This window comes from Argopecten irradians, chromosome 13 (assembly GCF_041381155.1).
Source record: "Argopecten irradians isolate NY chromosome 13, Ai_NY, whole genome shotgun sequence".
Lineage (NCBI taxonomy): Eukaryota > Metazoa > Mollusca > Bivalvia > Pectinida > Pectinidae > Argopecten > Argopecten irradians.
This window is the reverse complement of record NC_091146.1, coordinates 11,098,215-11,113,326: the sequence shown is the minus strand read 5'-3', so window position 1 is coordinate 11,113,326 and position 15,112 is coordinate 11,098,215. Positions and strand designations below refer to the sequence as shown.

General features: G+C 34.1%; 1 long non-coding RNA gene across 1 annotated transcript in view; it reads right to left on the bottom strand.

Moving 5' to 3' along the window:
- Positions 1–15,112, bottom strand: part of LOC138305978 (uncharacterized) — a 285,191-nt gene that overhangs the window by 62,325 nt on the left and 207,754 nt on the right. The window lies entirely within an intron of this gene.

Below are 15,112 nucleotides of genomic sequence, written 5' to 3'. Positions count from 1 at the left end.
GTAGGAGTATCTTTAATCCTTTTCTGTAGTTTGGTTTAGGAATATCTTTAATCCTTTCTTTGTAGTTTGGTTTAGGGGTATCTTTAATCGTTTTCGTTGTTGATTGTTTTAGTAGTATCTTTAATCGTTTTCTTTGTAGTTTGGTTTAGGATTATCTTTAATCGTTTTCTGTAGTTTGGTTTAGGAGTATCTTTAATGGTTTTCTGTAGTTTGGTTTAGGAATATCTTTAATCCTTTCTTTGTAGTTTGGTTTAGGGGTATATTTAATCGTTTTCTGTAGTTTGGTTTAGGAATATCTTTAATTGTTTTCTTTGTAGTTTGGTTTAGGAGTATCTTTAATCGTTTTCTGTAGTTTGGTTTAGGAGTATCTTTAATCGTTTTCTTTGTAGTTTGGTTTAGGAGTATCTTTAATCGTTTTATATGTAGTTTGGTTTAGGAGTTTCTTTGTAGTTTGATATAGGAGTATCTCTTATTGTTTTCTTTGTAGTTTGGTTAAGGAGTATCTTTAATTATTTTCTGTAGTTTGGTTTATGAATATCTGTAATCGTTGTCTTTGTTGTTGTTTTTTAGTATTATCTTTAATCGTTTTCTTTGTAGTTTGATTTAGGAGTATATTTAATCGTTTTCTTTGTAGTTTGGTTTAGGAGTATCTTAATCGTTTTCGTTGTTGTTTGGTTTAGGAATATCTTTAAACGTATTTTTTGCAGTTTGGTTTAGGAGTATCTTTAAACGTTTTATTTTGTAGTTTGGTTTAGGAGCATGCTTTATCGTTTCTTTGTAGTTTGTTTAGGAATATCTTTAATCGTTTTCTGTTGTAGTTTGGTTTAGAAATATCTTTAATCGTTTTCTTTGTAGTTTGGTTTAGGAGTATCTTTAATCGTTTTCTGTAGTTTGGTATAGAGTATCTTTAATCGTTTTCTATGTAGTTTGGTTTAGGAGTATTTTTAATGGTTTTCTGTAGTTTGGTTTAGGAATATCTTTAATCCTTTCTTTGTAGTTTGATTTAGAGTATCTTTAATCGTTTTCTGTAGTTTGGTTTAGTAGTATCTTTAATCGTTTTCTATGTAGTTTGGTTTAGGAGTATTTTTAATGGTTTTCTGTAGTTTGGTTTAGGAATATCTTTAATCCTTTCTTTGTAGTTTGTTTTCTGTATTTAGTAGTATCTTTAATCGTTTTCTTTGTAGTTTGGTTTAGTAGTATCTTTAATCGTTTTCTATTGTAGTTTGGTTTAGGAGTATCTTTAATCGTTTTCTGTAGTTTGGTTTAGGAGTATCTTTAATCGTTTTCTTGTAGTTTGGTTTAGGAGTATCTTTAGTCGTTTTCTATGTAGTTTGGTTTAGGAGTATCTTTAATCGTTTTCTTGTAGTTTGGTTTAGGTTATTTAATCGTTTTCTTGTAGTTTGAGTATAGGAGTATTTCTTATTGTTTTCTTTGTATTTGGTTTAGGAGTATCTTTAATCGTTTTCTGTAGTTTGGTTTAGGAGTTTCGTTAATCGTTTCATTTGTAGTTTGGATTAGGAGTATCTTTAATCGTTTTCTGTAGTTTGGTTTAGGAGTATCTTTAATCGTTTTCTTTGTAGTTTGGTTAAGGATCATCTTTAGTCGTTTCTTTGTAGTTTGATATAGGAGTATCTTTAATCGTTTTTCTGTAGTTTGGTTTAGGAGTTTCGTTAATCGTTTCATTTGTAGTTTGGATTAGGAGTATCTTTAATCGTTTTCTGTAGTTTTGGTTTAGGAGTATCTTTACTCCTTTTCTGTAGTTTGGTTTAGGAATATCTTTAATCGTTTCTTTGTAGTTTGGTATCTTTAGGGTTTCTTTTGTTTTAGATATCTTTAATCGTTTTCTTTGTAGTTTGGTTTAGGAGTATCTTTAATCGTTTTCTGTAGTTTGGTTTAGGAGTATCTTTAATCGTTTTCTGTAGTTTGGTTTAGGGAGTATCTTTAATCGTTTCTCTGTAGTTTGGTTTAGGATATATTTAATCGTTTTCTTTTTGGTTAGGAATACTTAATCTTTCTGTAGTTTGGTTTAGGATATCTTTAATCGTTTTCTGTAGTTTGGGTTTAGGAGTATCTTTAATGTTTTTTCTTGTAGTTTGGTTTAGGAGTATCTTTAATCGTTTCTTTGTAGTTTGGTTTAGGAGTATCTTTAATTCGTTTTCTGTAGTTTGGTTTAGGAGTATCTTTAATCGTTTTCTATGTAGTTTGGTTTAGGAGTTTTCTTTGTAGTTTGATATAGGAGTATCTCTTATTGTTTTCTTTGTAGTTTGGTTTAGGAGTATCTTTAATTATTTTCTGTAGTTTGGTTTAGGAGTATCTGTAATCGTTGTCTTTGTTGATTGTTTTAGTATTAATCTTTAATCTTTAATCGTTTTCTTTGTAGTTTTGATTTAGGAGTATATTTAATCGTTTTCTTTGTAGTTTGATTTAGGAGTATATTAATCGTTTTCTTTGTGGTTTGGTTTAGGAGTATCTTTAATCGTTTTCTATGTAGTTTGGTTTAGGAGTATCTTTAATCGTTTTCTGTTGTTTAAGTATATAAGCCTAGGTTTAGACTGTACATTAATTTTGATGAAACACTAAAAGAGTCATTCTTATTTCAGAACAGTTGGAAATATGAAGATACCTCTAAAAGTATTTTTATTATTATTATTATATATTATGCATGTTAATTACAAGCTAACCGCTATTTACATTATATATATAGATTTATTTTTTATTATGTTGATTGTTTGTTTGATTAATCAACGTCCTATTAACAGACTACGATATATTAATGTTGTGTCTTCTTGTATAGTGGAACTGTTGCCCTGTTTATAGTGCGATATCACTGAAGCATGTCCCCGAAGACAGTGGGCATGACGTACATAGCAACTATTTTACGTAATGAATAACTTGCGTGCCCCTGTGCTTGGGCTGAGGTGACCAATATTACATTTTATGATCGCGGAATAGCAGTTGAGATTGGGTGTTTTTATCATGTACATATGTTCCTTCTACACAATCATAGAAATATAACTGTCTCTGTCGAAGACAGATATATCTGGATAAAATAATCAATGAAAAATTACATAATATAAGACCACGATCTAGTGCATCATGGGTAGCGATATGCCTTGGACGTCTCATTGTATGCGGTTTGTAGAATTTGCAAATTATTTTTAGACATTTTAATTTTGCTGTAATCCATATCGATGCTGGTATCGTTTGTGCGATGAGAGGAGATGACGAGGTTTTGCCGAGTATCGACACCAAATTAAAACTTGTAGTGTAAGATACTGACAGTGTATCCGATGTAAATTCTAAGATATAGATTTCACATTTTGTAATAATAACTACGTGTACATGTAGCCCTCACCAGATTTGTGAATTAAAAAAAATAAATATTGCCTACCGTGGTGCGTATCGAGCCCCGACCGCGTGTGCAGAAAAAAGGCTCTCTACCATGACGCTACAAAACTACTTAACATTTTGTGAAATTTTGTTATGATAAATAGATACATGTAAGTCTTGTTTACTAGTTCTTTTTCTTTTTGTCAAAATAACGTTTTAATGATATAATGTTTCAAGATTTATTTACATAATTATTCTAAACTATATTCTGTTGTATATGAGTGCAAATTGCCATCATAAACACCACTTATTCTTCAAAACATCAGCTTGCAAAGCTAAGTTCTAGACTGATTCAGTTAAACGTACTCAAGGGAGGTAATTGAGGCTAAGTTCTAAAATGTGACGTCACGGGAAGGTTTGGGATCAAATCATCAAATTTAGAAATGGGAATCAAAATAAAGAAATTTAACATTTATTTACTTACATCGTAACATTTTCTTTTCGCAACTGTTACATGAAATACTAATTATCTGGTATCGAGTTCTTTGCCTGACTATTGTCGATATTAGTGATGACAATATCTTGTTTATTGATATTGTTCCGCACTTTTTGTTTAGTTTAAATTCGCGAATTCGAAGGGCGTCAAGACGCTTGTTTTCAGCGGGAATACATGTAAACACTGTATTGAATAAAATAAACACTGTATTCCTTCCAAGTGAATATTTGCATCGGGGGAATTGGGGACATAAAAAGTTGATTTTCTCTAAAACTAAGCAAATTCCAATACATTCATTTTGCTGGAACACTAAAACAATCGTTCTGATTTCAGAACAGTTGGAATTATGAAGATAACTCTAACAGTATTTGTAGTATTATATATAATGTAAGTTAATTATCATACTGTATAGACACTACAATCCGCAGGTGTCACAACACTTGACCATTAACCGTCACAAGATTGAAATTGTTGAGTTATTTTAAAGATTACAGTAGTTACATATACAAAACCTTGCCTTTATAATAGCGTACAAACAGTCTCAAGATCCCCGAACCCGTACCACGGGAGCTAATTCGTATATACTTGTATACAGTTGTAGGTTCTATTCAAGAAACCGTTTTTATTTATTACCTCACCGGCCCTTCGGCCCTATGTCATGACGCGGCGTCCGTCGTCCTTCGTCCGTCCGTCTGTCCGTCAACATTTCCTTTAAATCGCTACTAGTCATAGAATTCTGCATGGATTGTAACCAAATTTGGCCACAAACATCCTTGGGGGAGAGAGGGGGCAGAACTTGTATAAATGTTGGCTCTGACCCCCCGGGGGCAGGAGGGGCGGGGCCCAGTAGGGGAAATAGAGCGAACAATGATTAGAGTTACAAGGTAATGAGTTCAATGAAGGAAATAGTGATAGGAAAGATGATTGGTCTTGTGACAGGTATTTTTGGATAAATACGGGTGGAAAAAGCAATCCTCTGATACGGAAACGGTCTTATTACATGAGTGAAGGAAAGGGCGACACTAAAGGGTCTAAAACTTTTCAACGTAGAATGTATATGATAAACAAGGATAGGGTTACATACAGATTTATTCAGTTTGTAGGCGATTAAACTATTTTTGTACCTAGAGTTCATTTTAATGGTGGTATAGCAGGTCTTGATTACAGGAGAACTTTTCTTCTGTTTTTTTAGAAAAACAAACAAACAAATGGCAATCAAGTTAAATGGAGTCTTAAGGGCAGAGCTACTCACAGGTCAAATTTCAGATGAGAACGAGAAGGAAAGAAAAACGCCTTAGTCACGATGAGTTGTACGGTATATTAGAACTATCGTATCATATAGACGGGTATATTCACGAATTAGCAATAGCTCCAGATCTAAGATGTGTCTTAGGAATCAAAGAGTTACTTCTAGTTGAATCAGACGAAAAACTATTCATGTCGTATGATACTACCTTTCAAGTTGGCGATTTTTATGTTTTTGTATTGGTGTTTAAGCACGTCCTATTCCAAAGCAATACAACCGTTTCTGTAGCATTTTTCATCCATGACAGGAAATCTACTAATATCCATGATTTTTCTTTTGGCGTACCATTAAGTCGTTAATTCCTAACTGATCAAAGGGCAGTTCAATTATTGTTACTGATAGAAAGACCATGATTAAGAATTCACTTCTTCCTAACGTGAAACTTGTTTTTTGTTAGAATCATATCCGTAGGCCAGCAATAATTATACCAGCAATATCTGGATGGATAACGGTAAAAATACTAAAGTTTTAAAGAGAAAAGTGATATTTTCATTGATAAAAAACTGTGCGGAAAGACTATGTGCTATGTCAAGTTTTATTAAAAGAATCAAATTACAAGTATAGGCGGAATTCAGGACACAGGTTACATACCAGTGTTAAAAGCAATCAGTAGGATTACGCGTTAAAAATGAAACCAAACATATTGTCAGCTGCACAAATTCATCATACAGGTCAGGTTTATTGGGAAGTTTCAGTAAAAGAAAACGACGATGAGGATATTTATTTACTTGATATTTTAGTAGGTCACGTTTAACAAAAGGGTCATTTGCCAGCTTCACTAGGAATGTATATTTCATAAGCGTATGGGGAAGATAGAAAATCAGTTTAAACTATTGTTCCAATATCAAGCAACAAAGTAATGAGGTAGAATGTGGGTTTATCGCTATTGTAAACTTGGTATAATATTGTTTAAACGGCTATAATGGATTACAAGAAGCATATTATGAAACAGACTGTATGAGACAACATCTAGTTGAATGCATTTCAAAAGGGGTTCTCTTAAAATGTCCGAAGAAACAAATTAAACCCAGAAGGAAAAACAATTTCCAAATTTAGTCTTCGACATCTTCATGCATTCTTAGGCAAGTTGCTGTCATTTTTCCAATGTTTTCGACGATATGGAAATATGTGATGCATATTTTAACAGATGGTTCCACAAAAGATTCGTTTACTTAATCACACTCTTAGTAAAGTAAAGCAGCTCATTAATAAAGGTATGAAGTATAAATACTGAAATATAAAATATAAACAAATATACATTTCATTTCAACAAATTTTATTATACCTATAAACACATATAAATGAGTTAAATGAATAAAACAATTATAAATAAGCGTTAAATAGCTTAAAATTGTAATAAATAAATTATTGAATTAACACAAATTAAAATAGGTTTGACGATATAACATAAAAATAAAATAAATATGGACTCAAGAGTAGAACCACGTCCTCGTCGTTGCATAGTTAAATTATATATATATGGCTTAGAGTTCTACAATCAATAAGAGTTAGCTCCCGTGGTACGAATTCGGGGATCTTGAGACATGTACAGCTTTTACGCCATCGCCGTGATACATGATATTAAAGGAGAGATTTTGCATGTGTAACTGTTGAAATCTTTAAAATTCCTTTGCAATTTCAATCATATATTTAAAATTGATTATCAGAATGCAAAAAAATATTACGAGAAACCTGTAGAATAGCTAGTATGCATCAAAATTAATGAAATCCCAATGGTTGCTTGCAGCCTCTTGAAAAACCAACAATTGCAATGTAGAAAAAAATAAAAACAATGTTGATATTTGACATCTTTCTCTTCATGATTTTTTTTAATGGCTGTTAAATAGTTGCACTTCTCCAGTAAAATTTTGAAAAATATTAGACAATAACTTGGAATATCAATCTTAATATTGAATCATGATACCTAAGATGTAAATGGAATAAATTAACAAAATAAACTACTTGTTTCATTTCATTTTAAGACACTATCATTTACCTTTTACTTACTATCATTATAATACAAATCATAAGCATCTTTAATCTAGTAGAATTGATGAAAAAATAAAATTATTTCATGTAAGGATACATTGTATTTTATATTTCATTTTATTCCATATCTTATTTTTTTTAATGTCCAAAAGATTAATACATATATACATTATTTTACTGAGTTTAACTTTTTTATTGGTCATTTGTACTTAGAGTTACCTCCCTTAAAATACTGCATGCGTTTCACGGAGACTTTTTTCTTGCAGAACACTCGATTTTTCTGTTCCAATGTCTTGATAAGAAATATAAATCAATGATGAAGCGTAAGTTAATACAGCGAAATAAAACATGTATCTGCTTGATCAAGGACATATTTACAAATCCTTGGCTTGACTCGGTACACTGTCAAAAGATCGTGGCCATTTCCCCTCAAAATTCGTTCTAGTAGGGCTATGGAAGCTATGATGTCTATTTACAATAGGCTAGGTGACTATTGTGTATCACATTAAGTCACATGTATGATTTGGTTTTGTTATCGCAAGGATACATACTTCGGAATTTAGGATTGTATTTACTTCATCTTGCACTTCAGCTGAAGAAATATAAACGATCTGATTGAACAGTTACCATAATGTAAGCTACCATAATGTAAACGTTGACTATGACAGTTACAACATAACTGTAAATATTTAATTTTGGAGAAAAAATATTGCAGTGTTTACTCAGTCATGGTCACAAAAACTTGATGAATCTTTCACTAGTAGAGCCGCTAGCTTTTGTAAAACTGCTGCCGCGCATGCGTCAAGTAGAATGAATACTTTGTTTGTTGATTCATTAACGTCCTATTAACAGCTATGGTCATGTAAGGTCGGCCTCCCGTGTATGTGGTGTGTTGCGTGTATGTTGTGCAAGGTGCGTGTTTTGGGAGACTGCGATATATTCATGTTGTGTCTTCTTGTATAGTGGAACTGTTGCCCTTTTTATAGTGCTATATCACTGAAGCATGCTGCCGAAGACCCAAAGCAACACACCCCACCCGGTCACATTATACTGACAACAGGCGAACCAGTCGTCCCACTCCCTGTCCGTTGAAAATTGACCTCGGGTCAGTTTTCAACGTTGAAAACGGATCCCGAATGCTGTTGAAAATTGAACATGCCGTTGAAAATTGACAGTGTCTAGGTTCAATTCTCAACGGCAGGTCTGTTGAAAAATGACCGTTGAAAAAAGACCTTCGAAAACTATCAACGGATGGTCTTTTAAAAAATTTGTACTATGTGGTGTTCACTTCCGAGTACCAGTGGATAGTGTTACAAAACTATAATCATGTGATATTATTAATTTGTTTCTTAATGATTTTTTATGACTATATTTTCGACGATTTTATGTTTGTCATGCAGGTATTCAGTAATTGTTAATATATATTTTATTTATATGGTTGCGTTGTGTTGTTTTTTTTGTTGTGTGTTTGTGTGTTGTGTTGTTTTTATGTTGTGTGTTTGTGTGTTGTTGTTGTGTTATGTGTGGTTGTGTTATGTTATTATATTATGTGTTATTGGTGTGTAACTGCGTTGTGTGTTGTTGTATGCTGTGTGGCTGTATTTGTGTTGTGTTGTTGTGTGTTGTGTTGTTGATCCGTTTTTGTGTAATGTGTTGTTGTGTGATGTTTTTGTGATGCTGTGTTGTTGTCGGGTGTTGTGTTGTTGTGTATTGTTGTGTTGTTGTTAGGTGTTGTTGTATTATTGTTGTGTTGTGTTATGTGTTGTTGTGTGATGTTTTGTTGTGTGATTTTGCGTTGTTATGTGATGTTGCCGTGTGTTGTGTTGTTGTGTATTATTGTGTTGTGTTGCTTTTGGGTGTTGTTGTAATGTTGTCGCATTGTTGTGTGTTGTGGTTGTGTTGTGTATTGTGTTATGTGTTGTTGTGTGATGTTTTGTTGTTATATAGTGTTGTGTTGTGAGACGTGTTGTGTTGTTTTGGTATTGTGTGTTGTTGTTAGGTGGTGTTGTGTTGTTGTTGCGTGTTTGTGATGTGTTCTTGTGTTATGTTGTGTGATGCACTGTTTGTTGTGTTGTGATGTGTTATTTTGTTTGTTGTGTTGTGATGTGTTGTTGTGTGGTGTTGTGTTGTGTTGTTTTGTTGTTAGTGTGTTGCTGTGCTGTGTGATGCTGTGTGGTTTCGTGGTGTTGTGGTGTCGTGTTGTGTTGTTGTGTAAAAACGAGTTCTTATGGGGTCACTTTTCAACGGGGTCTATTTCCAACGGGTCGGTGTAAAAAGTGCGCTTAAAGTTCAGTTTTCAACGGTTTCGGGGTCATTTTTCAACGTTGAAAAATGACCCGAGGTCAGTTTTCAACGGGGGTCCATTTTCAACGTTACACCGGCTCGCTGTTAAAAGTCAGTAGTCAAATAATTATATAATACCGTATTTTCCGGAGAAGAAGTTGCGACCTTTTCCCCTTAAAATCGGGAGTGCAACCTATAAACCAGTGTGACTTATCCGTGAACGAAAACCAAAATCTGACGATATTTTTGCATTATAACGTCATAATTCAGTTTTACTCGTCAGTTTAGTAAAGTAATAGATCGAGAAAAATCTCTATTTATAAATAAAGTGTTTAAAAGATATGATATGTAATGACAAGAGATCCCAGAGGGATCTTGGCGCCCACCAAAGTTTGATCTACGTCTGACAATGGAAAGAGGGATCTTTTCTCTGCTTTTCAAACTTTTTCAAACATACAACATATATGAAATATGAAACAGATCACCTCATTACTTTTTTAGAAATAGCAGTAACAAACTTCAACTATCAAAATCCAGGATGGCTACCTGTTGGCCATCTTGTTGACCGATCGGTCCTAAAATGCAATATGCACAACTAAGGTCCTCGGGGAACCTACAAATGAAATTTGAAAGATATCCCTTCAGTACTTTCTGAGAAATAGCGGTAACAAACTTTAGCTATCAAAATCCAAGATGGCTACATGTCGGCCATCTTATTGACCGATCCGTCCCAAAATACATTATGCACAACTAGGGCCCTAGGGGAACCTACAAATGAAATTTGAAAGAGATCCTTTCAGTACTTTCTGAGAAATAGCGGTAACAAACTTGAACAATCAAAATCCAAGATGGCTGCCTGGCGGCCATCTTGTTGACCAATCCGTCCCAAAATGCAATATGCACAACTAGGGCCCTAGAGGAACCTACATATGAAATTTGAGAAAGATCCCTTCAGCCCTTTCGGAGAATTAGCGGTAACAAGAAATGTTAACGGACGGAAGGACGGACGGACCACGGACGAAAAGCGATTTGAATAGCCCACCATGATGGAGGGCTAAAAATATAATAAAAATGAAAATATTTATGTACCAGATGCATGTTTAATCGTACAATTTCATGGAAAATCGGCCGACTGAAACGTGGTTATTTACAATTACATCACAATGGCGGAGTGAATTCACTATCGATTTTCTGCGGGTTTGTTATAAGAGGTAATAATATTAAAACATAAATATGATCAGATATCAAACAAGAGGCCCATGGGCCTTAGCGGTCACCTGAGTTCAGATACAGAATGAAAAAAGACACAAAAACACTATATATTGACCCATCAGGCCCTTGGAGTCATTCAGTGATTTTATAAATTTGACATTTCAATCTATGAAGATTATTTGGTTCCATCAAATCTGTGAATTCAGAAGAAAGATTTTTGAAATGTTATCCATTTTGATCCCTTTTGGCCGCACCCCTCTGGCCCCTGGGGGTCGGCCAGGACCAATATGGATATGATGTTAAAATGCTATCTCAGGCTAATAATTCTAACCCAGATTGACTAATTTCCTATGAAAACTAAGCAAATAAATTTCCTTAATGTGTTTTTCCTATATAAACTATAGTAAATTTGACCCCCTCCCCAGGGGAAAACCTGAGATCCCAGGGCCATGAAATTCACATTTTTTTGTAAAGGGCCTTAAGACCTTCCAATCTATCAAGAGTATCTGATTCCATCAAATCTGTGAATTCAAAAAGAAGATTTCTGAAATTACCATTTTGACCCCTTTTGGCTCCGCCCCTCTGGCCCCTGGGGGTCGGCCGTGATCAATATGGATATGATGTTAAAATGCTATTTCAGACTAATAATTCTAACCCAGTTTGACTAATTTCCTATGAAAAATAGGCAAATAATGTTCATAAATGTATTTTTACTATATAAACTAAAGTAAACTTGACCCCCTCCCCAGAGGGAAAGATGAGACCCCAGGGTCATATTATTCACAAATTTTGTAAAGGACTTAAAGACCTTTCCATCTATGCAGAGTATTTGATTCTACCAGTTGCAGAATTTCAGAAAAAGATTTTTGAAGTTTTAGCCTACTTGACCCGTTTTGGCCCCGCCCCTAAGGCCCCTGGGGGTTGACAAGGACCAATATAGATATAATATTAAAATATTATCTCAGGCTAATAATTCTAAACAAGATTGACTCATTTCCTATGAAAATTGACCAAAAAATGCTCATAAATGTGTTTTCCCTATATAAACTATAGTAAACTTGACCCCCTCCCCAGGGGGAAACGTGACACCCCAGGGTCAAATAATTCACATTTTTCATAAAACACCTTAAGACCTGTCCATCTATGAAGAGTATTTGATTCTACCATTTGCAGTATTTAAGAAGAAGATTTTTAAAGCTTTAGCCTATTTGCCCCTTTTGGCCCCGCCCCTCTGCTCCGAGAGGGTTGACCAGGACCAATATAGATATGATATTAAAATGTTATCTCAGGCTAATAATTCTAAACAAGTTTGACTCATTTCCTATGAAAATTGAGCAAAAAATGCTCATAAATGTGTTTTCCCTATATAAACTATGGTAAACTTGACCCCCTCCCCAGGGGGAAACGTGAGACCCCAGGGTCATATAATTCACAATTTTTGTAAAGGACCTCAAGACCTTTCCATCCATGAAGAGTATGTGATTCTTTCATTTCCAGAATTTCAGAAGAAGATTTTTGAAGTTATAGCTTATTTGACCCTTTTTGACCCCGCCCCTAAGGCCCCTGGGGGTCAGTCATGGAAAATTGGTTAATAGGATTATTCAATGGCCATCTCATACTGATGATTCTGACAATATTTGACTCATTTTTAATTACAAATGATCAAATAATACTCAAAAATGTGTTTTTTCCCTATATAAACTATAGTAAACTTAACCCCCTCTCCCAGGGGGAAACCTGAGACCCCAGGGTCATATAATTCACAATTTTTGTAAAGGACCTTAGGACCTTTCTATCTATGAAGAGTATTTAATTCCATCACATCTGTGAGTGGAGAAGAAGATTTTTGAAATTTTAATCAATTTTACCCCTTTTGGCCCCTCCTATAGCTCCCTGGGGGTGGGGACCATATAATTCACAATTTAATTTTGATTGGCCTTATGCCTTAGAAGGTTTGTGCAAAATTTCATTGAAATTACTTCAGCAGTTTAGGAGAAGAAGTCGAAAATGTAAATTGTTTACGGACATACGACGCACGACGGACGACGGACGACGCACGACGGACGACGACGACGACAACAAAAGGCGATTAGAATAGGTCACTTGAGACTTCGTCTCAGGTGACCTAATAAAAAGTTAACTATATTATTTAAATATTATGTGTGTGCAAGAAATGTCGGAGAGCAAGAAAACGATCTTCTGAATGACAGCTAACTTGCACACGTGTTACACACTGTTATCTGTCAACAGGTGTATTTCCCAGAATCCTGTCGTCGTAATTTCAATGAAATAATCAGCAATCAAGTTATACACGTAGATAACATGTATTATTATTTTTCAGGATTTTTTGTCACTTTTCATTGGTCAAAAACACGCCACGTGATCACCGATAAAAAACTATATTGCACGATTTTTCCGGAAGTGGTTTATCAAAAAAGTATATTGCACGGTTATTTTTAGATAACGTTATCGTCTACGTTACCAAAATGCTTCGTGTTCCTGGCGCTTTGACACAAACGCTGTCATGACCTGAGTTTGAAGCGTGACCACAAAATGTGACAGACGACGTTGATTATTTCGGTTTCTAACAAAGATGATTATGATTTCCAGCTGATGGCTACAGTCTAAACTTTTAAATTTTCAACATAAACACGGTAGGAGAGTAGGAAATAATCGAATAACATTCATTAAGCATCTGGAGCCATTGAATAGTGAATACGTTTGATGTTTATTTCTAAAATTCCACCTAGACTAGTTACAACATTAGGCCTAGGCTAATCCTACTGTATGTATACGAATTCTTTTATTTTACGGAATGGAGTACTGAGCATAAGAGAGTGTATCTAATTGTGCCAATCTAAATCTGTTCATATATGTTTGACGTCGAAGTGGATTATTTCAACGGAGAACAAACTATACATTTAATTGACTGTGTGATATGGAGCTACAGGTATAATGGAGTACATGTAGGCCCTACATGTATGCAAAATACAAACACGCATGCACCGGGTGTATGTAATAAAAAGCATGAAGTGGATCAATTGATACTGTTTTCATATTTTGTTTTTAAATTAAACTTGTTACAAAATCATAAGATTGTAACTGTCATCACGAAGCAGAATTTACAATGCGATGCTTAATGTAAAAAAATCCAGAAAAATAATAAAACAATTATAGCATTTTGATTTCGGTCAATACATGGTTATATCGACTACAGAAAAAATATCGACCTCGGTCAATATTTTTTCTTTGGTCGATATAACCATGTATCGACCTCATCAAAATGCTATATTTGTATAATATTGAACATAATACCAATTTTATAAGCATACCATTGTCGTATAAAACATCTTTTAATCGATCTCTGCAGCGTCAAACACAACGAGGTCTTATTCGGAAGTTTACAAAAATAAAGCTTCGGTTTTGCATTATGAGATACGCCTACACTCTAAACGAAGTCGAATATATAGTAACTCTTTACACAAAGACATATTTAATACACAAAATATATCAAAATAAAGATATAATACACTCCTATGCGTACTGAAGAAAGTATCTTAACCGGCGTATTGAAATATTAGCGAGAGTAAGCGTGAATTCTAACTTGCAAATGTGTTACACATGTGTATTTCCCGGAATCCTGTCGCCGTGATTTCCATAAAATAATCACTAATCAACTTTATAAACGGAAATAACATGTAATATAAAACATAATACCGACATTATAGACATCACACAGTCGTATAAACATCATTTAATCGATAAAAACAAGATTTAATCTTGATAATACATTAAACTTTTACACAACAATATGTTTAATACACAAACTATATCAAAGTAGTGGTACAATACAATCCTATTCATAGTGAAGACTGTATTTTAACCGGCGTACTGACATATGAACGAGAGTAAGCGTGGATTCGTACGGCCGCCATGTTTGTTTCCACACAAGTAGGCTTACGTAATGACATAGTGAAGAACGAACAGAAACATGACCAAATCCATTTTTACTCGAGATATTTACATCATTGTGAGTGTGATTTGTTATGTATTTCCAGTACATTTTTACAAACAGTTTTAGTTATTCTAATCAATCGATAAGCATTACCGTATACGTAGATATACATGTACTTCATCAGAGATCGATCGTATGTACACGGAGGGTTACGTGGGTAACATAAATATTGGGTAATAATAACATGATGATCCTTGCTGTTGATAGGACGTAAAACTAAATAAACCAAATCAAAAAAAGTATGTGTAGCAAATGTGAAGCATGCAAGAACAGGCAATCCCTGACAGTTCTTGACCTCTGTGCAATACACAACGTTACAATACACAGTGAAAAAGTTATCTCCCGTAGATAATGGGTTTTCCCAAACGTGGCTACAAACGGCGACATGCTGTTGCGATAGGATATGATAATATAATGTTCATGAACTATTATATTAGCATAGCCTGCAGTATATGGATACGTTAATTGCGAAAATAATATA